Source organism: Podarcis tiliguerta (genome assembly GCF_965153285.1).
Source record: "Podarcis tiliguerta genome assembly, chromosome: 13".
Classification (NCBI taxonomy): Eukaryota; Metazoa; Chordata; class Lepidosauria; order Squamata; family Lacertidae; genus Podarcis; species Podarcis tiliguerta.
This window is the reverse complement of record NC_139546.1, coordinates 9,286,461-9,308,500: the sequence shown is the minus strand read 5'-3', so window position 1 is coordinate 9,308,500 and position 22,040 is coordinate 9,286,461. Positions and strand designations below refer to the sequence as shown.

Genomic DNA, 22,040 nt, shown 5'->3' with positions numbered 1-22,040 from the left:
TCGCCACCCCCATCGTTCTGCCCAGATGCTGAGGTCCAACGCCAAGGGCCTTCTGGCCGTTCCCTCACTGCGGGAAGCAAAGCTACAGGGAACCAGGCAGAGGGCCTTCTCCGTAGTGGCACCCACCCTGTGGAACACCCTCCCATCAGATGTCAAAGAGATAAACAACTACCTAACATTTAGAAGACATCTGAAGGCAGCCCTGTTCAGGGAAGTTTTTAATGTGTGACATTTTAATGTATTTTTCATCTTTGTTGGAAGCCACCCAGAGTGGCTGGGGAAACCTAGCCGATACAAATAATATATGATGATGATGATGATGATGATGATGATGATGTTAGCAGAAGAAGAAGAAGAAGAAGAAGAAGAAGAAGAAGAAGAAGAAGAAGAAGAAGAAGAGGAACCATAGCTAATACTCGCCACAGTTTGTCTGGGTTTGGATATAAAAGCGCAAATGCGATTAGTTAAAATGGAAGTCTAATTTCCCAATCCCTCCTCACAGCTATGCTGAAGGAGAGAGGATGGGGTGAGCTTATGAAATCAAGGCTTGTTCTTGGAATACCAAACCATAGTTTAACATGCTATCCAAACTAGGCCTTTGTGAGTATCTGACGTGTGTCTGTATCAGAGAGATAAGCCACTTCTCTTTTGTGTGAGTGTCCCTGCGTGGATTTATTTCATCAACAGCACATGACATCTCTTCATGATCTTCTTCACCTTAGTGTTCAATTGTCTATTATGGTTCTCTTGTTCTGAGGCTTGGCTCACAGTTTTACGTTATCAACTTTGCATGGGTTTTGAGTACAGTGGTGCCTCGCAAGACGAAAAGAATCCGTTCCGCGAGTCTCTTCGTCTTGCGTTTTTTTTCGTCTTGCGAAGCAAGCCCATTAGCGCTATTAGCGCTATTAGCGGTTTAGCGGCTATTAGCGGCTATTAAAGGCTTAAGGGATTAGCGGATTAGCTGCTAAAAGGCTATTAGTGGCTATTAAAGGTTTAAGGGATTAGCGGATTAGCTGCTAAAAGGCTATTAGCGGCTTAGATCAGCTGTTAAGCGGCTTAGCGAACAGCTGTTAAGTGGCTTAGGGGCTTGGGGAAAAGGGGGGGAGGGGGAAAAAAACCCAGGAATCGCAAGACATTTTCATCCTGCGAAGCAAGCCCATAGCAAATTCGTTTTGCGAAGCACCTCCAAAACGGAAAACCCTTTCGTCTAGCGGGTTTTCCGTCTTGCGAGGCATTCGTCTTGCGGGGCACAACTGTACTCTGCAGCTGATTGTATCGCAAAGGAACGTTGAGAGTATTAGGCTGATTTATGTTGGCCTGATAACAATCTAGGTATACTTCGATAGAAGGAAACTTGCAAACATGCACAATAAGTGTACACTTTGGAGTCATATAATGTTTACCACTGGGCTTGGCCAACAGATGTAAAATTTCCAGAAATACTCATGGCATGGAAGAAAATAGTCTTCCCTGAAAAATGAACACCAATGGCAGTGCAGTGGGGGAAATAAAATATACACACTTTAGGCAGATAAAGCTGATGGACTACATGGAAATGGCAGAAATGACTGGCAGAATCCGAGACCAGGGAGAAGAGTCGGTGGAAGAAGATTGGAAAAAATTCAAAGTATATTTACAGAAACATTGTACTGTACTCTCAGGTAAGTCTGTATAAGGACACAGCCGTAGAATAAAAATGCATTAGTTTTATTAAAACAATATATTTAAATTCCCAGTATTAAAGATAGTCTTGCTACACCGTAAGGTGCGAAATTAAGTATATATACCAAGTACGTTTTCCCCTGTTTTTCTTTCAGCTGGGAGGATAAACAGGGAAAGAAATCCTAAGAAATATATGTATCCTGTAAGCTGCACTCATTTTAATTTGAAATTATCCAGGAGGGAGCCTGATTAGTTTGCAAATAGCTGTTTTTTATTGGTATCCCATCAAATTGTGAGACTGAGGTCTGAGTAAATGTGCATAAGATTGAGTTGGCTGTTTTTATTTTATTTTTTAAAGCATGTGAATGTGCACGCCGTCTAAGGTGGCGATCCTTAGCGTGCAAACAGTGCCCTTATCAAAAGTTCACAAGCATCCCTATTTTCACCAGTGAAATATTTAAAAGCCATTGCAGTGCTGGAAGGTTGCTCACGTAATCTGTGCTTCATCAGCTTGCCATGACATCCTGAGAAGTTATTGTTCAGAGAGTTTTGTGGTTCACTCATATGTGACTAGGGACGCGGGTGGCACTGTGGGTAAAAGCCTCAGCGCCTAGGGCTTGCCGATCGAAAGGTCGGCGGTTCGAATCCCCGCGGCGGGGTGCACTCCCGTTGTTCAGTCCCAGCGCCTGCCAACCTAGCAGTTCGAAAGCACCCCCGGGTGCAAGTAGATAAATAGGGACCGCTTACTAGCGGGAAGGTAAACGGCGTTTCCGTGTGCGGCTTTGGCTCGCCAGAGCAGCGATGTCACGCTGGCCACGTGACCCGGAAGTGTCTTCGGACAGCGCTGGCTCCAGGTCTCTTGAGTGAGATGGGCGCACAACCCTAGAGTCTGGCAAGACTGGCCCGTACGGGCAGGGGTACCTTTACCTTTACCTTTACCATATGTGACAGAGCTAAGAAGTGTCTTCTGTTCTCCACCTGCCCCCTGTTTAACAATCAGGAAAAAAAAAAAAAGTTTAATTTTAACTGCATTTGCTGATCCCCCCCACCCCCACAGCTGTTCTCTTGAAAGACTTCTGGGCTATGCAAATAAGATATTGCTCTCTGCTCTCTATCTCTATACATTACAAGGACAAAATACTGTATTTCCCCACGTATAAGACTATATTTCCCCCCAATTTTTTTAAGTTTATAATTGGGGATAGTCTTATACACGGAATGTTTAAAATATTTATTTCTTAATTTTGGGCTCAAAAAAATAGGGGTCGTCTTATACATGGGGGTATCTTATACACAGAAAAATACGGTAGGTTACTTATTCCAAGTTCCTTACTTCCTTTAAGGTTTGAAAATGAGCTCAGCCAGTAAACTTAATAAGGAACTGCTGTCACTATGTCCCTGTAGTCCACAATAAGAGAACCTCATATATCTTCTTTTGGGGGGAGATTGTCCCTTTTGAGATTCACAATTTTTCTTCTCAAAGAGAATATTTATTTTCCGTCATTGTATTGTGCAAAAGTGTTGGTTTTGCACAACGCTTTTTAAATCTCTGGGAGCCCTAGATGGGAAGTCAAGAACTAGGGGTGTTTTGTTTTGGGACACCCCAAATCAGACAGCCCCACTTGTGGGAGAATGCTTGGGAACATGCTAGCCCAATGTGTGAAAAAATAAATAAGAGGATGAGATAGGGTTGTGGACCCCACAGAATTTTGGCTCAGAATCACACCCAACCCCATGTTTGGGCACAAGACATGGCCCAGGTCATGTGACCATGCCAATAATATGCAGCACCATGCTTAGAGAAATAATCAATGGGAGGAATGAGCCATCTATGCCTCCCTTTTTAAAAATAATATTTTTATTCATTTTCCATTTTATAACATTTAATCACATCATCATTATTCACCGCTCTTAAGAGCCTATTGATTCCCCTCCCTCCCGCCTCATGGTTTTCAAAGTTAACCTCTATATCATAGCATTTGTGCATTTTCCAATTTGCATTCTCTCATTTGATACGTCAAAATTTTAAATAAATATAGAAAGCTAAGTATAGTTAACATTACAAATCTTCTTACAACCCTGCCAGTGTTTTTAAATGTTTACAATGATCCTTCAAGTATTGTATAAATTTACTTCCATCTTTTTGGAATGCTTGATCTCATTGGTTTCGGATTTTCCCGGTCAGCTTTGCCAATCTCGCAAAGTCCATCACCTTCATCTGCCACTCTTCTTTCGTTGGAATTTCTTGTTCCTTCCATTTTGGGGCTGAAAGAGTTCTTGGTGCAGTTGTTGCATACATAAACAGTTTCTTATCTCTAACTGATATCTCTTCACCAACAATACCCAGAAAGAATGTTTCTGGTTTTTTGACAAAAGTATTTTTAAATATTTTCTTTAACACATTATATATCATTTCCCAAATGGTTTTTACCTTTGTACATGTCCACCACATATGAAAAAATTCCCTTCCTTTTCTTTTCATTTCCAATACTCCTTAACTCTTGACCTATACATTTTTGCAAGCTTGGTTGGTGTTAAACACCATCTGTACATCATTTTCATAACATTTTCTTTTAAGGCACTACATGCGGTGAATTTAATACTTTCATTCCATAGTCTTTCCCATGATTCTAACTGGATATTATAACCCAAATCTTTAGCCCATTTTATCATTACCACTTGAACCTCTTCATCTTTAGTATGTGTCAGGGAACTGCCATCAGTGCCGGAGGGAGAGAGCAAAATCCAGAGGGATTCCGGAGAGCGTCCCGGGATTGGGAGAGGCAGCCCATCTTCTGGGGAAGAGAATCAGCGTAGCACCAGTGGAGAAGGGGGGCAGATGGGGGAAGCGGCGAGGCGGTACCATGACTCCTTGCCGGGGACCAGCGGGGAGAGTAGAGGTCCTCCGCTGCCAACGCCCTCCTTGTGCAGAAGGCTTTCGCGCAGAGAGAGTAGGAGAAGACTAGGCATCAAAGAGCTTCTTTGCTGGAAGAAGTTTAAGAAATGCCCACTGACGGATTCTGCCAGCGATTGAGACAGCCACGGGTGAGTGGCTGCCCGGACAGAAAAGGTTCACTCAGGCAATCCAGCCAGGTGTTTGCACTGGCTTACGCACGAGCAATCCCTAGAACCATTACAGTATGCCATTCCAGCAGTAATTTATACATTTTTGATAATATTTTTCTTTTATCCCCCAATAAATCTTTCTCCAGCCTGGATCTTGTTGTTTCAAAACTCTTATTCTTTTTTGTCCTCATTAAACACATCATTTATCTGATGCCTCTATCCATGCCTCCCTGAGCTGCTTTTAGGACTCTTAGAGGCTCGATTAGTTTTCAAAATCTGCATTAGGGCAATTTAGGGAACCCTAGATGTCACAACCAGACCCTCCAAGTGTCCCTATTTTCCAGGGGCGTGCCTGATTTAAAGAAGCCATCCAGGTTTTTGATTTGGTCCCAAAATGTCCCGCTTTTCCTTTGTTGTTGTTTAGTCATTTAGTCGTGTCTGACTCTTCGTGACCCCATGGACCAGAGCACGCCAGGCACTCCTGTCTTCCACTGCCTCCCACAGTTTGGTCAGACTCATGCTGGTAGCTTTGAAAGCACTGTCCAACCATCTCGTCCTCTGTCGTCCCCTTCTCCTTGTGCCCTCCATCTTTCCCAAGATCAGGGTCTTTTCCAGGGAGTCTTCTCTTCTCATGAGGTGGCCAAAGTATTGGAGCCTCAGCTTCAGGATCTGTCCTTCCCGTGAGCACTCAGGGCTGATTTCCTTAAGAATGGAGAGGTTTGATCTTCTTGCAGTCCATGGGACTCTCAAGAGTTTCCTCCAGCACCAGAATTCAAAAGCATCAATTCTTCGCCGATCAGCCTTCTTGATGGTCCAGCTCTCACTTCCATACATCACAACTGGGAAAACCATAGCTTTAACTATACAGACCTTTGTTGGCAAGGTGATGTCTTTGCTTTTTAAGATGCTGTCTAGGTTTGTCATCGCTTTTCTTCCAAGAAGCAGGTGTCTTTTAATTTCGTGACTGCTGTCACCATCTGCAGTGATCATGGAGCCCAAGCTTTTCCTTAAGATATCCCTATTTTCATCGGTGAATTGTTGGACCTGAAGATGGCAGGCATCTAATCTGCAACCTTCTGACTGCAAAGCAGATGTTCTGCCACTAAGTGCTGCTGCTGCAAAACACCGACTGCTGTCTCTTTTTGGTATCTGAGACTACCAAGCTTGTTTTTGTACTGAAGTGTATCACTGTGTAAAGGTAAGCTTTGGCGTTGTCCACAGTAATAGTCTGCTTCATCCTCGACGTGGACGCCGTTGATAGTGAATGAGAAGTCAGTGGTGCCGTAGCTGCCACTGAAGCGATCTGGGGTCCCTTCAAAACGGTTTGTAGCATCATAAATCAGTAGCTTGGGTTTCTGTCCTGATTTAAACTGATACAAGACTGTATATTTAGTGACAGAAGAGGAAGCTTTGCACTGGATGGTGACAGTGTCCCTAGGACTTGCCTGTATAGAAGCTGGTGTCTGAGTGATGACAATCTGCCCCCTGGATTCTGGAAGGAAAGGAATAATGCACACGGGTGAGTCCACAACATTTGCCTGAGAAACTCGGACAGAACAAGGAATGTAAGCTCCTTTTATATGCAATAACAGCAGCAAGAATATTACTGGCCCAAAAATGGAAGCAAGAATTACCGACGATTGAAGAATGGAGAATGAAGTAAATGGACTATGCAGAACTAGATAAACTAACAGGAAGGATTCGAAACCGGCGGGACCAGAAATTTATGGACTACTTGAAAAGTATTTGTGAAGATCAGACGATGTTTGTAGGTTTGCAAAAAGTTTTGTGAGGAGTATTATTGGAAGTATTGCAAAAATGGAGAAGGGGAAGGATGATTTGTGAAGAGATATAAAGGCAACATAAAGTTAAGAAATGCATAAGAAGTGGTTAAAATAGTGGATCATCAGAGGTGCTGATGGAAGTCTAAAAAGATTGTATAAGTGAGAAGTTTTGTGGTGCATTTTATGATTTATATGTCAAAATCAATCAATCAATCAATATATATAAATAAAGAGAAACTCGGACAGAACAACACCTCTCTTACCGTCCAAGAAACACAAGATGAGCCAAATCAAAGGAATCTGTAACATGATGCTGCTGTTTATGAAACTCTTTCTCCTGTGTCCCGGATGGTTTCACCACCAGGCAGTCCAGCTTCGTAATGAAGGGGGTAACTGTGGAGGAGTTATTAAGTGTTCAGCATGGAAATCTATGCAAATGAAGAGACGGGGTGCAAGGGATAAGTGGTTGTGCTTCAAGGCAGAAAAAACGCTTGTGGGTGAATTTCCAGGTCACGAAGCAGAAGGGAGCTCAGGAAGACGTGCAGTAATCTGAAGGAGAACAATTCACGAGACGTTCTCTCATCCTGAATTGTAAGATACAGTGGTACCTCAGGTTAAGTACTTAATTCGTTCCGGAGGTCCGTACTTAACCTGAAACTGTTCTTAACCTGAAGCACCACTTTAGCTAATGATGCCTCCCACAGCTGCTGCGCCGCTGGCACACGATTTCTGTTCTTATCCTGAGGTAAAATTCTTAACCCGAGGTACTACTTCCAGGTTAGCAAAGTCTGTAACACGATTTCTGTTCTCATCCTGATGCAAAGTTCTTAACCTGAGGTACTATTTCTGGGTTAGCGGAGTCTGTAACCTGAAGCGTTTGTAACCTGAGGTATCACAGTAGTTTGATCTTTCCAAAAATAAAGCTAATAATAGGAAGAGATTTTGTGCTCCAGTTTTCCGGGTGAAAAATATCCCATCTTCTGGCTCTCTGAATTAGAAATCAAGAGATAATCCCGAGTTCACTGAAGCAAACGTAAAAGAACAGCAGAACAGAGAAAAATTGCACTCTGCAACATAAAAGATAATATCTTTATACTGAAACACTTTTGGAGAAAATATTGGTTAGGATAGTAAACAGAAACCAAACTCAGATCTCAGGAAAGCCAACCAGCCCCATACTCCCAGGTACATGGACCCCTTAGTGGTTTTCTGCAGGATGGGTTTTAATGGGAAAAAGAGGATACAAAAATTGCAATTTGCCCCTCCAGGTGCCCCTGTGTTTGGGTTGACCACAGTTTCAAAATCCCATCCACAGTGCAAAATTAAAAGCACAGGAATTTGGCTGCGAAACCTTGTTTTGAACAAATCCAGCTATGAAGTAAGTTGGCTCTCCCTTTCTTCTCCCACTTCACAAAGGATCGGGCAAGAACTTGTAAAGTAAGTTTAAAAATGGTATTTACTTATTTTAGAATCATGCATTGGTTCACAGCAACAGTAGCATGTCCCTAAAGCTAGAACAAGCAGAGGGGGCACCACTTTGTGGTTCGCCTCACGTGCCAAAATGTCTTGGGCTGATATAACATTAAACTATGGGAGTTTTGTCAAGAGCTGGCGATATCATGCCACGCCGACCTGTGGCAACGGCTGAGTGTCAGTTCAGAAACTGGCAACTGCTTTGCCACCCCCCAAAATGGCAACGGAAACGATGCCATATTCAGTTCATGGTTCCAGCTCACAAATCAGGAGAAACACCTGGGAGCCAATTCATGTAAAGAGTCGTTCTCTTAGAAGGTTTTACTGTGCTTAAGATTTTTAATCAATTTTGCCAAAGCATTAAAAAGTTATAGGCATTTCTTGGTTTCCTCATTGCGCGCCCAAGCGCCCCCCACCCGACGGACTGTCTTAAACCACAAATAACGAAGCACGACAAGTTCTATTTTGGGTCAAATCAGGCCACAACTTTATTGACTACAGATGTAAGAGGTTTGGCACAGGCATTAGGTAGACCGCACCCCTACTGGTCCCCCCAACAGAAGTACCTAATATGGGGTTGTCAGGGGTTCAGGAGCAGAGTCACAGGAGAGGGAGGAAATGGAGAGCGAGGGGGAGGAGTCCGAAGGAAATGTCAGCGATGACAGCAGTCCGAGGTCTCTGAGTCTCTCCAGTGACTCGGAGGATTCACAGAAAGGGGCCCCCATAGTCAGGGCAAGGGGAGTGCCCAGGGGGACACCTCGGGAAGAAGGGGCCAGAGGGGACTCAGAGAGTAGCAGCTGGAAATCCGGACCAGCGTCCCCCCCAGAGTGCAGTAGGGGGGAGGAGTCCCAGGCATCGGGATCAGGTGGCGCGCGGGCAGAGGGAGAACGTGAGGCAGGAGTGGCCACACCCTCGTCAGGGAGCGAGGAAACGGTCATCCGGAAAGTTAAACGCGCGCGCGCGCCAAGTTCAAATGTACAGGAGGGCGGCAAGGTGGGTAGCCCGGGTAGGGAGCCAGGTCCTAAAGCCCGACGAAGAGAGGGGGAGGAGTCAGAGGGGTCAACGTCTGCGTCAGAAGAGTCCAGGAGGGAGGAGACCCTGGGGGGTAGTAGGACCCAGAGGAAGAGAGAGAGAAGGAAGAGGTGGAGTAAGATTAGAGTCTTAAACTGGTGCACAGGGGGCGGGGACTCAGACGGAGCTTCGCCGGTCTAGAGTCCAGACGTAGAGCTGGGACGCTGAGGCTTGGAAATGGAGACTATTCTTCAATAAAGACTTTGATACTTTACTACCGGCTAGCGTTGGTCCTTGGTGAGCTGGGACCAGGAGCCAGCTCTGACAGGGGTCAACCGGAAGAGAGGGAGTTCTTTACCTACATCGAAGATTCGTTAACCTTCTGGGTTGTACTTGGAGAGTCTGGGTGTCCAGACAGAAGCATCTCTGGTCAGACCTCACCTGGAGTACTGTGTCCAGTTCTGGGCACCACAGTTCAAGAAGGACACTGACAAACTGGAACGTGTCCAGAGGAGGGCAACCAAAATGGTCAAAGGCCTGGAAACGATGCCTTATGAGGAACGGCTAAGGGAGCTGGGCATGTTTAGCCTGGAGAAGAGGAGGTTAAGGGGGGATATGATAGCCATGTTCAAATATATAAAAGGATGTCACATAGAGGAGGGAGAAAGGTTGTTTTCTGCTGCTCCAGAGAAGCGGACACGGAGCAATGGATCCAAACTACAAGAAAGAAGATTCCACCTAAACATTAGGAAGAACTTCCTGACAGTAAGAGCTGTTCGACAGTGGAATTTGCTGCCAAGGAGTGTGGTGGAGTCTCCTTCTTTGGAGGTCTTTAAGCAGAGGCTTGACAACCATATGTCAGGAGTGCTCTGATGGTGTTTCCTGCTTGGCAGGGGGTTGGACTCGATGGCCCTTGTGGTCTCTTCCAACTCTATGATTCTATGATTCTATGATCTCACCTGGATCCCTTTAATGGGATATCCCACTTTCCAGAGGGGCAGGCAGAGGCTACAACCTCCCCTCCCTCCAAAACTAGGCCTACCCAATGCCTAAACTGCCCCGAGTTGTTCCAGCTGCACCAATCTACCTGAGAAACTCAGCGTGGGAGGAGGTTTGAGTTGGTTGCTCCAGCTCAGCCACATGGCTCTCACAAGGGAGAGAGGTTTGGTCAGGTATGGAAGAAGTGCAGAGAAATAGGCATGGTTGGAGAATGGAGAGAGCAGTGTGTGTGTGTGTGTGTGTGAGAGAGAGAGAGAGAGAGAGAGAGAGAGAGAACTGAAGAAACCATCTTTGGCAAGAAGAATTACGTACGATGGAAGAATGGAGGATGAAATTAATGGACTATGCGGAACTTGATAAACTAACAGGAAGGATCCGAAACCGGTGGGACCAGAAATTTACCAAAGACTGGAGTAAATTTAGGGATTCTTTGAAAAGTATTTGTGACGACCGGACGACGTTTGTAGGTTTACAAGACGTTCTGTGAGGAATAAGATTAGAAAATGGAGAAGGAGAGATGCTATGTTAAGAGATGTAAAGGCAATATTAAGTTAGGAAATGCATAAGAAGTGATTAAGACGGAGGATTATCGGAGGTGCTTATGGAAATAAGATTGTATTTATGATAAACTGTGTGGTATGTTTTATAATTTTGTATGATAAAAACCAATAAAAATATTTTTTTTAAAAAAGAAGAAGAAGAAACCATCTTTGATAGGCCTACAAAATGGCACTTAATTTATGACCTTATAGGACTGTAGGAATTTTGTCCAAATGTGGGAATATGAAGCCATGGTGACTTGTGGTTAGGGAATGTTGGTTCTACTGCTTTTGCTTTTCTCTGTTTCCCTATTTTTCCATCTTGAATTCAGTTTGCCAAACTTCTTCTCCAATTGGTTAAGCTTTTTTTTTTTTTAATCCTCATGATAATTCACTAGACTTTTGTGCTAATTTCTCATTATAAATTCATTTTAGAATACAGTGGTACCTCTGGTTACATACTTAATTTGTTCTGGAGGTCCGTTCTTAACCTGAAACCATTTTTAGCCTGAAGTACCACTTTAGCTGGGACGCGAGTGTCGCTGTGGGTAAAATGTCAGCGCCTAGGACTTGCCGATCGCATGGTCGGCGGTTCGAATCCCCGCGGCGGGGTGCGCTCCCGTCGTTCGGTCCCAGCGCCTGCCAAGAAGGGTTTGGGATTTCAGTTTTGGACTATGTAGGCTGGGAAGAGTTAGTTATTAGTGTTAGCAAGGAGAAGGTGGAGGAAAAAAACACTATTTGGGCTGGCTGGGACAAAGACACAGAGACCATGGCTCATTGCGTGGGCAGGTGGAGTCCCCCAAACCCTGGGCACCCCCCCCCATGTGGAATAACGACTCAAGACAATGTGCTATGGGATTAAATTGGCCACAATGTTATTATATTTCAGATATGGGTAGACCTTGACTCAGGCACTGGGCGTTATCCCTCCCCGGGGTTCTAGGGAACATCAGGGTTATCCAGTGGGGGGGGGGGGATAGGCCAGCTCTGGAGAACATATGTTCAAGCAGAGATAGCTGCCCCTGCTACACCGCCGTCGCAGGGGAGAGCAATGACGACTTCTCGGCGTATGGTCAAAGCCTCCCTTCAGAAACCCCTTTAATGGGGAACCCTGGTATCGCCGCTGCAAAGTGGAAGATGGACTAAAGGATTCCGCCCAAGGCCTGATACCACCAAAGTTGTGACGTTTTGCTACGGAAAAGGCAAAACCTGCCAATGCAGGGGAATTCCTTTCCGGCCCTTCAACAGCGACCTTGACGTAGCAGCGCCCGCATACCTGTGAAGAAAAGGTTAACCTGCAAAATAAGACTTAACTGAGGGTGGGTAGGGTGGGAGAAGCTCTGGAGCCAACTGAGGATTCCCAGGTAAGATCCTCCCTCTATTGTGTGGGCAGGTAGTCCCTCCCATACCTGACCTGGTCTCCTTGGCAACGCTTCCCCCAGGCGGGATTGGGCAACTGACTGAGGTAGGCGGAGGCCTCCAGGTATCCCACCTGGGGGAAGGTGAAGCCAAGCCTGTGCTGATGGAGCCGCACCGGGTCCAGGGGCTGCGCGCGTTCACGCAAAGGGCGCCCCCCGTTTAATGCGGGGAGCGGTCATTTCTCTGCTTGCAGACCCAAGCCTGCTGTGCTTATGAGAGAGCAAATGACCTTCTTGGCATCTAATGCTAGGATTCTCTTCCTTCAAGGCTCAGGTGTAAATAAACCATATATGATAAAGACACCACAGTCTCTGCTGTGCCTCATGTGTTCAAAAGATAGCACACGTCCAGGGTAACGCACGCCTGAGATCCCTGGTATCTCGCACCTCTCATGGATATTGAGATGGTATGTATCAATGTCATAACAGCACAGCATTCCTGTTTGACCTTCATTCCAAGGAAACCAAACCCGGAAGTTAGCGCTGACACTCCTGGAGTCTCTCCCTGCTCAGAGATTGGGGTGTGTGCAACACATGCTTGAAATTGAGCTGGACAATTAACTTTTTTAAAATGAAAATAAAAATGCATATGCTCATGTGTGCATGCTCTCTCTCTCTCTTTCTTTCATAACATTTTATTAATTTCCCAACAATAATAAGAATAAAACAAACAGCAATGAAAACAAAAACAAGACTAAACAGATTGACTTCTTTGGTTCCATTGTGTATCAATGTACTACATGTCCATTGTAAAGTTTTAACCATTTGAATCATAATAAAATTACCAGTAACCTTAAAACCCTGCCAATGTATTAACCTGGGTACATTGCTTCATGTGTGCATGCTCTCAGGCAGCGATCCTTGGTGTGAGAACAGTGCTCTTCTCAAAAGTTCACAAGTGCCCTGTGAAATGTTTTAAGGTAGAACGGGGGGGGGGGGCTGTTCAAGGGATTCATGCCTCATTGGCAGCTGCCAGGACATCCAGAGAAGTTACTGTTCAGAGAGTTTTGTGGTTCATTTGCACGCGACAGAGCTAAGAAGAGCCCACCCTGCTTAACAAGTGGCCGATATATCAGATGCAAGCTTCTGAGGAAGGGTTTATGTATTGCTTCGAATCACTGTGCAGAGGAAAGCGGTAGCTTTGCTGGCAGTAATAATCTCCAGCATCATCAGCTTCAAAGTTACTAATGGTGAAGGTGAAATCTGTATCGTAGCCACTGCTGCTAAACCGATCCGGAACCCCACTTTGGCGTTTATGCTCTTCGGCGATGAGGAGTTTCGGAGGTTGTCCTGGTTTCTGCTGGTACCAGTTGATATCATCATCGATGTTGAGAACGGTCTGGCATTTAATTGTAACCGTATCTCCAATGGATAAGGAGAGTGATTCTGGAGACTGAGTCAGCACCACGACGTCCCCTCTGGCATCTAGATATAGGGAGAAAAATCGATATGACTCCTCACATGATAACAGTTAGCACTGGAATAGTCTTTCAGAGAAATCAAGGCCAACAAGAAATCTTTGACAAATATCAAATACCAGATGCATTAAAAATAATCAAATCCATTTTAACTGTTCCTCTTACCTTGGATCCAGAAAAAGAGACTTATGGGGAAAAGCATTGAAACCCGCATGGTGTTCACTGCCTAGCCTTCAAGGTCCTTGCCAATGAAGCCCCAGAATGGCACCCAAGGATTTATTATCACTGCCCAGAGCTGGTAGGAATGGAATGTGGGTGGAGCAAAGCAAATGAGGGCAGCATATTATTTGCATTGCGAAACACTTTATTACTTCTGCTTCTTCAAACCTCACACTTCTAGGAAAGGGTGCCTGGCGGTCTTCACTTGCATTATTGTCCTGTCCTGGTATTTCAGAGGGGCTGGGTCTTTTCACAGTCCTGAGGCCTTGATCCATGCAAACAACAACAAAAACAAAAACCCAACCCCACCAAACACCCTTCCTTTCCTTGAGTCAAGACCCATTTACAAGCAAGACAAGTGCAGTTGTTTGTGTGTGGTGTAATGGTTAAGAGCGGTAGTCTCTTAATCTGGTGAACCGGGTTCAATTCCCCGCTCCTCCACATGCAGCTGCTGGGTCACCTTGGGCCAGTCACACTTCTCTGAAGTCTCTCAGCCCCACTCACCTCATAGAGTGTTTCGGGGGGGAGAGAAGGGAAAGGAGAATGTTAGCCGCTTTGAGAATCCTTCGGGTAGTGATAAAGCAGGATATCAAGTCCAAACCACTACTATTCTTCTTCTTCTGAGAGGTAGACTCGTAATCTGGGGAACTGGGTTCACTTCCCTGCTCCTCCACATGCAGCTGCTGGGTAACCTTGGGCTAGTCACACTTCTCTGAAGTCTCTCAGCCTCACTCACCTCACAGAGTGTTTGTTGTGGGTTGAAGAAGGGAAAGGAGAATGTTAGCCGCTTTGAGACTCCTTCGGGTAGTGATAAAGCGGGATATCAAATCCAAACTCTTCTTCTTGTGTGCTGGTCTTCCTGCTGAGCCAGCATTTCATGCTGTAAAGAGAAATGAGGAAGGGAATTTCATTCTACGCTATCCATGACAATCGGCAGCTTAACCTGAAGTCCATGATAGGCACTGGAAAACAGATTGCCCAACAGATTGCTCAGTGCACCCTCAGACTCTACATCTCCACGTATGGCTGGGAAAACCTCCCCACTGAAGCTTTGGAGAGCTGCTGCCCCCCAGTGCAGGTGATACTAAACTAGATGGGCCCAATGGTCAGATTCAGGGTAAACCAGTGTCCTATATTCCTGTTGTAATGGTTCTAGGGGTTGCTCGTGCGTAAGTTGCCGCCACTCCCGCCTAGGTTACCTGGTTGAACCCTTTCTGTCTGGACAGCCTCAAGTTTCGTGGCTGCCTCAGTCGCTGGCAGAATCCGTCAGTGGGCGTTTCTTGAACCTTTTCCAGCATAAAAGCTGTTTGACGCCCAGTCTCCTCCTACTCTCCCTGCGCGGAAGTCTTCTGTGCAGGGAGGGTGTGGGCAGCGGAGTACCCGTGCTCTCTCCGCTGGTCTCCGGCGAGGAGTCCTGGAGCCACCTCTCTGATTCCCCCATCTGCCCCCCTTCTCCGCTGGTGTTACGCTGATTTCCTTCCCCAGCGGATGGGCTGCTTCTCTCCCTGCTGGGACCCTCTCCGGCATCCCTCTGGAGCCTTCTCTCCGCCTCCCGCTCCGATGGCAGTTCCCTGACACCTGTCATCATCATAATTTATTACGGTCAAAGACCAGCATCGAAAAGCACAACTGGGACAGCTTTCACAAGAATAAAAGAGACATGTAAAAGAGTGTACAACAACAGCTTAAAAATTAAAACCTAAGATAAGTGCATATACACATAAAGACCTAAAAATTTGTGCTACCATACAAATTGGCCCTGACACCCTGGAGGGCGACTTCGACTGTTTTCCCGGTGAACTAATTTGTTTCCGGGGGGTGGTCTGCGCCTGCAAATCTGCGTGCAGAATCTGGCGAGCATCCAGGTCGTCTTGTGGTCTTTGCCTAAGGGGAGAAAATTGAGTTTGGACTTATCCGGAAGGTCAGCAAGCCTCACCAGCAGGGGGTCAATGGTATCTCTGCGTACCACGTCATAAAAAGGACATCTAAAAAATAAGTGTTCGGGGCCTCCTATTTCCCCTAATGGGCTGTCGCAAAGTCGCCAAGCATACGGGACTTTTCCAAATGCTCCTTCTAAAACCGGCGAGGGCAAGGCCCAGCTTCTGGTGAGAGTAAAGGCCCTTCTTATATTTCTTGATACAAGAAAATAGAAGTATGCTGCCAGGGCCACAACATACCTCTCGTCCTGTTGTGTCTCTGTGTCCGTGATTCTTTGCCTGACCACAGATCAGATTCAGATTCAGATACTTTATTCGGCTATAAGCCCACAAGGTAAAACCAATCAATAAATAAAATAGCATTTTACATTCTAAAATATCAACTAAAATATTTCAACGCGTAATCTCCTTCACGTTACGTACCATCTCTAGATATACCATATTGTGGCCTTGAGTATAAGGCTGGTGGATAAAGTTTACTAGATTTTTAATAGTCATGCAGCATTCCATGAAGTCTTTTATATGAAAGAACTGAATTCAGGAATCTGGCAACCTGTAATGTTCTATAAGAGTCAATGTCCTGGAGTAGATAGGCAAGATGTAATTCAGGTGGTTTAGCAACAGTTTCCGAAATGATTGAACTCAGAATCCTTGATCGGGGAACAAAATATAAAGGACAATTAAACAAGATATGATAAAGGGATTCTATTGATTTGTTGTCACATGTGCATAAAACAGAGGTTTTACCGTTAGAAAATCTATTGCTCAACACGTTTGAGGGGAACACATTAAATCTGGCTCTAACAAAAGCGAATCTATGCGACGCAACCAATAAGGTAGACAGATATTGAGGTATCTGGGACATAAATGTAATGCCCTGATTTATTGGGGAACATGGACCACAGATCTTGCTTGGCCCAGGCCCAAGTTTAGAAGGGCTTGAGGAGCAAAGCCCAGTTTCTGGAGAGTATTCAGAACTGCTGTCTGCCAGCCAGACTTGAACCTATTCCAGTCTTTGACACCATGTTATAGTGACACTGCAACTCCCATTGCTGACAACATAACAATTACAGTGGTACCTCGGGTTAAGAAATTACCGTATTTTTCGCTCCATAGGACGCACACACATTTCCCCTCAAAAAGTCCCCTCAAAAATTGAGAGGAAATGTGTGTGCGTCCTATGGAGCGAAATCAGACTCCTTGGCTTCAGTGATAACAATGCTAAGCCTCCGAAGCGCAGAGGGAGCACTCCCTCTGTGCTGCAAAGGCTTCGTGTTGCTTTCGCTGAAGCCTGGAGAGCGAGAGGCATTGGTGCGCACCAACCCCTCTCGCTCTCCAGGCTTCAGGGATAGCCCCGCACAGCCCCTCCGGCAGGGAGAGGCTGCACGGGGCTATGGTTTCTTTAGCCCTGCACAGCATCTCCTGGCAGGGAGAGGTTGCGTGGGACTAAAGAGGAAGCCAAAACAGAGGCTGCCTTGGCTTGTTCAATAGTCGCGCGCAACCCCTCCGGCAGGGAGAAGTTGCACGGGGCTATGGCTTCTTTAGCCTGTACGCTGCTCTTTGAGGCTGGGGGGGAAATAAGATGTTTCCCCTTGATTCCCCCCCCCTAAAAACTAGGTGCGCCCTATGGTCCGGTGCACCCTATGGAGCAAAAAATACGGTAATTCATTCTGGAGGTCCGTTCTTAACCTGAAACTGTTCTTAACCTGAAGCACCACTTTAGCTAATGGGGCCTCCCACTGCCGCCACACCGCTGGAAAATGATTTCTGTTCTCACCCTGAAGCAAAGTTCTTAACCCTTGTTTGTTTTTGCCCCAGAGCTTTCTCCACCAAAACCTGCTCTTTAAAGCTGAATGGGAGGAAACCCAATGACCCCACAGTCCGCTTTGGCTTAGAATCGAACCCAATCCCATGTTTTGATCGGGCGCAAGACACTGCCAAGGCTACATGACCATGCCAATATTATACAGCATCGCGCCAAGGTAAGCTGGGGAACCACCAAAAGAAGAGGGTTCAAAGGAAGAAGGCTTAGAGCCTGGGGAGTGGTGAGGAGACAATGACGAGTGGTCAGAGGGAGAAGAAGGGGAGGACTGGAAAGAGGAGGTGTCGGATGTGGAGGTGGCAACAGGGCTGAGTGAGCTGGGAGAGTCTGTGGCAGACAGAAGTCCAGAATCAGACTCAAAGGCAGAAAATGAAGCAGGATGGGAGGAAAGAGGCCAAGAGTGAGGCTGGTGAAGAAGCCAAGGTGTCTCCTGCTGCTGCAAGCTCCCCTCTTTCCAGTCTCCCAGAACCAGGAGAGGCATGAAAAGGGTGGAACAGAGATATTGGCTATGTGCAGAAGCAGTCTCCAGTGGCTTGGGGGAAACCCTGGACAGGAGGAGACTTAAACAGCTGCGGAGAGTTGGGGACCTTCAGTCTCAGCAGCTGCTTCATGGCAGCAAGACCTTCCAGGGATAGGTGGCTGTGCTCTTTCAGCCTGACACTCCGCCAGGTCTGTGCAGATTGGGGTTTTGCTAATAAAGAGTTAACGCCAACTCACGTGGTGTGATTCACTGCCAGCTTGTTCATGCCTGACAATATACCACCCCAACATCTGTGTGTGTGTGTGTGTGTGTGTGTGTGTATACGCACTAAAATTGAATAAGCACTAAAATTGAATGCATTTTTGCATGCTGTTTTCACTTTTATGTTAATTTTATTCTCACTTTCCCCTAATATATGCTTTGTTTTGGTGGGAGAAATTCATGGGGGAAATTCTGCATGAATTTCTGGTTGTGTCACTGTTTTCTGGTTGTGTCACTAGTTCAGGAAAGTGCAAATCTGGTAAAGGTAAAGGTAAAGGTACCCCTGCCCGTACGGGCCAGTCTTGACAGACTCTAGGGTTGTGCGCCCATCTCACTCAAGAGGCCGGGGGCCAGCGCTGTCCGAAGACACTTCCGGGTCACGTGGCCAGTGTGACATCGCTGCTCTGGCGAGCCAGAGCCGCACACGGAAACGCCGTTTACCTTCCCGCTAGTAAGCGGTCCCTATTTATCTACTTGCACCTGAGAGTGCTTTCGAACTGCTAGGTTGGCAGGCGCTGGGACCAAACAACGGGAGCGCACCCCGCCGCGGGGATTCGAACCGCCGAACTTTCGATCGGCAAGCCCTAGGCGCTGAGGCTTTAACCCACAGCGCCACCCGCGTCCCTACGCAAATCTGGTAAATTCGCCTTTAAATATGAACTGAATCTAATTTATCCCCCATCCTAACCTGTGACCAAAAACTGAGTCTCAGTTCAGAAACTGATGCCCAATATGAATTGGGGCAATTATGCAACCCAGAATATCAACACATGACATGCAACACATAACATGGAAGCTTTTGAGTGCTCCAGAACTCTTCTTCGGATTTAGGATAGGAGAGAGGTACTGGATTCATCCATATCACTCTCTGTCAATGTAATCCAAGTCTGACAGGGCTCAAAAGGGTATTTGCCAGGGGTTCCTCGCTTTTGCTGTTGCTGATAGTGCCAGGGATGTCACCTGGAACAATCTGACCAGGAAAAATATGCTCTACCGCAGAATGCTGCTGTTGTGCAGAGCACCCACAGTCCTTCCTTCCTTCCTTCTGTCTTAGGTCACTGAGCTGGTTTTTGTACTGAAGTGTATCACTGTGGAGAGGATAGCTGTTGTATTGGCCACAGTAGTATTCCCCTTCATCCTCGGCATGGACACCGTTGATAGTGAAGGAGAAGTCGTTGCCGCCGTAGCTGCCACTGAAGCAATCAGGGGTCCCTTCAAAGCGGGTTGAACCCCCATAAATCAGTAGCTTGGGCTTCTGTCCTGATTTAAACAGAAATAAGGCCATATAACGGCCGACAGAAGAGGCAGCTTTGCACTGGATTGTCACTCTGTCCCCAGGACTTGCCTGTAAAGAAGCCGGTGTCTGAGTGATGATCTGCCCACTGGATTCTGGAAGGAGAGGCATAAAACAAATTAGTGGATCTGCAACATTTGCCTTAAAAATTCAGAGAGAGGAACGCAGCTCTTCAAAGTTACCCGCCAAGAAACCGGAGACCAGCCAAATCAAACAGATCCGGAACATGTTGCTGCTGCTGTGGACGACACTCTTTCTTGGCTCGCAGATATTATCACCACCAGGCAGCCCAGCTTCAGAATGACGGGGATAAAATTGGAGGAGTTATTAAGTGTCAGGGATGGAAATCTATGCAAATGGCTTGAAGGGGTGCAAGGGATGAGAGTCCCCTCCTGTGGGGATTGTGCTTCAGGGCACAAGAAATGTCTGTGGTCGAGAGACACTGCAACCTTCCAACAGTTTGACTTCAGCCCCAAAGGCACACTGCCCCATTGCTGACCCACAGACAGCAGTAAATGAGAAGGCCTCACTTTCTGAAATACAAGACCATGAGATCTGACCTGCTGAATTACAAAATAATTCATCTTTCCAGAAATAATATATTGCCTTGATATATTTTCAGGCCAGCTCCAGTTTTGTGCCTGAAGCAGTGACAGTATCAGCCTAGGGTGTTGGGGGACCAGGGTTCAAATGCCACTCAACTAAGGAGTGGACTGGGTGAGCTTGGGCTAATCACACTCTCTCACCCCGGCCAACCTCGCAAGGTTGTTGTGAAGATATAATGGGGAGATGGAGAATTAAGCATGCTAGCCTCATCTCTTTGGAAGAAACGTGGTGTGTGGGTGTTAGAATAGAATAAATCCATCTTGGATAGCTCTTCAAGATGGCACTGAAGCTATGGTAGGTTGGAGCGACTGTTGGAACTACGCAAGTGTTGTCAAGACATGGCAACAGGTAGCTATGGTAACTTGTGACAAGGACTGGATATCACCTCAGAAACTGACAGCTGCTCTGGCACCTGCCCAAGTATCAATGAAAAGCTGCAGTCTGAGCAGCCGGCCACAGGGGATGTCTATGGGACGTGGTTGAGGTGTCAACCAGCAATCTCTAAAGTGCAGTCAATACAGTCTTCTAGTACAGTCATACCTTGGAAGTCGAACGGAATCCGTTCTGGAAGTCAGATCGACTTCCAAAATATTTGGAAACCAAAGCACATCCTCTGATTGGCTGCAGTGAGCTCCTGCAGCCAATCGGAAGCTGTGCCAGATGTTCAGCTTCCAAAAATCGTTCAGATACCGGAACACTCACTTTGAGTTTTTGATCATTCGGGAGCCAAAACGTACAAGTTCCAAGGCGTTCAGCAACCAGGGTGCATGCCTCTGAGTGCAACTGGGCCTTCTCTTCCAAATACAATTCAGTTTGTGGCATTGAGTTGAGATTGGCAGAGCAGACGTCAGTTTCTTGAACTAATATTCTCAGAGCCAGTGTGGTAAAGCCGTTAAAGAGTTTTGACTAATGTACATCGTTTTTCTGGCAATTACCCCTAAGCAGAATGTGCTTTTGTATGTTATTCTCACTAGTATGTTGATTTGGTGCTTACTTTCCCCCAATATATACCGTATTTTTTTGCTCTATAAGACTCACTTTTTCCCTCCTAAAAAGTAAGGGGAAATGTGTGTGCGTCTTATGGGGCGAATGCAGGCTGCACAGCTATCCCAGAAGCCAGAACAGCAAGAGGGATCGCTGCTTTCACTGTGCAGCGATCCCTCTTGCTGTTCTGGCTTCTGAGATTCAGAATATTTTTTTTTTCTTGTTTTCTTATAGAGCGAAAAATACGGTACTTTTTTTGTATACGTGGTTTGGTGGGAGAAATTTATGGAAATTCAGGTAAGTGCAGATTCTTAAGCATACTTGTGTTTCGGTTCTCATGTAGCTTGGGAAAGTGCTAATCTGGTAGGTTCACCTTTAAATATGAACCAAATCTAATGTATGCCCCCTCCTGCCCCGTGGCAATGACTGGGAATCAGTTCAGAAACTGACGCCTGCTTTGCCACCTGTCAAAGTGGCAGCGAACACGCTGAAATCTGAACAACTGGCCACAGGGGATTTCTGTGGGACATGCTTGAAATGTCAGCTGGAAAGCTCAGAAGTACCACCAGTACAGTTTTTAAAAAAAATCATGTTAGCAGGCAGCATAACAATATACACAGTAGATGAAATATGTGTATGAATATGAATTGGGGCAAATAGGCAACCCCAAATGTCAACACATAACATGCAAGCAAGCTTTTGAGTGCTCCAAAAATGTTCTTCAAACTAGGTTAGGAGTAAGGAACTGGATCCGGCAGGTGAGGTTTTTAACACACACACACCGTCCATGTACTCCAGGTCTGAGAGGACTCTGCAGGATTTTAGATCAGGGATCACATCCTTGTGCTGTAGCTGGAAATATCAGGGATTTAACCTGGAACCTTCTGTGGCGTTTGCCCTCCTATGTGTATGACATCATACTGGGTTCATAGGGAAAGGGTTAACTAATTGAAAAATGACTAACCAATGGGAACCCAGGGGGCAGAGTTAACTGTGGATAAGTTTTAAGCACAGAGGTTTTTAGGGAGTTAGAGTTGTTGAGCCTCTTGAACTTCCGATCAGAAGA

The 22,040-nt window shown here is 46.1% G+C and overlaps 1 long non-coding RNA gene and 1 gene segment (V, D, J or C); one reads left to right on the top strand and one right to left on the bottom strand.

Annotated features, from left to right (window-relative positions):
* LOC310661726 overlaps positions 1–22,040 on the top strand; it is a 313,777-nt gene that overhangs the window by 4,392 nt on the left and 287,345 nt on the right. The window lies entirely within an intron of this gene.
* LOC310661610 (Ig kappa chain V region Mem5-like) overlaps positions 1–22,040 on the bottom strand; it is a 31,929-nt gene that overhangs the window by 8,348 nt on the left and 1,541 nt on the right.